The following is a 747-nucleotide window of genomic DNA, read 5'->3' on the forward strand; positions in this document are numbered from 1 at the left end:
CTCTCGCCCTTCTTCATAGTGATTCTTGTTTCATGTAACCTAGGCAAAAATGGGCTGAGTTGGGTAAAAATGGTTGCAGATTTAATTGCACAGAATCGCCCTAAATACACTGGCAACAAGGGGATTTTTTTTTAAAGCTGGGTTTCTTGGAAACTGGCATTTTTTAAAAAATGATTTTTCTCTTCAAAGAAAAATGTTCTGCTTTAAACTCGGATTAAAGAGTTCGACACCTATACACATGAGGGTTCCCTGTTCCCATCTGTTGCACGGATGGTGTTTGCACGACTGTGGTGCAAATGGGGGAGTTTCACCGTTTTAACACCACTTTTATTTTCCTCTGTGGGGCTGTTTCTAGTTTTTTTGGAGGGGGGAGCGGACAAGCATGCCTCTGGAAAGGCAGGGTAAAAATACCTTAAATGCATTTAAATAATATATAATAATAATCCTCCACCTTCGAATAAGCCACAAATAGGGTGCATTTTGATGCTGGGAGGGAAATGGGTGTTTTATATCGTTATTCCCTCGTGTGGAGTTAAATTGGGTTGGATTGATTCTTCCTTAAGAGCCAGTGGCCTTACAAAAGACCCGCCTCCCATTGCCTTTCCACCTTTGAGGTTTCTGGGTTAAAGGAAAGTGGCGACAGGCTCGTTCCTACCTGGGGCTACAACTCCAGGGCCAGCAGAACCCCATTGATGTACTGGGTGAGCACCCCTGTGGGAGACGGAGTCCTCTCAAGGTAACCCGTTC

This window comes from Pogona vitticeps, chromosome 7 (genome assembly GCF_051106095.1).
Source record: "Pogona vitticeps strain Pit_001003342236 chromosome 7, PviZW2.1, whole genome shotgun sequence".
In the NCBI taxonomy this organism is placed as follows: domain Eukaryota; kingdom Metazoa; phylum Chordata; class Lepidosauria; order Squamata; family Agamidae; genus Pogona; species Pogona vitticeps.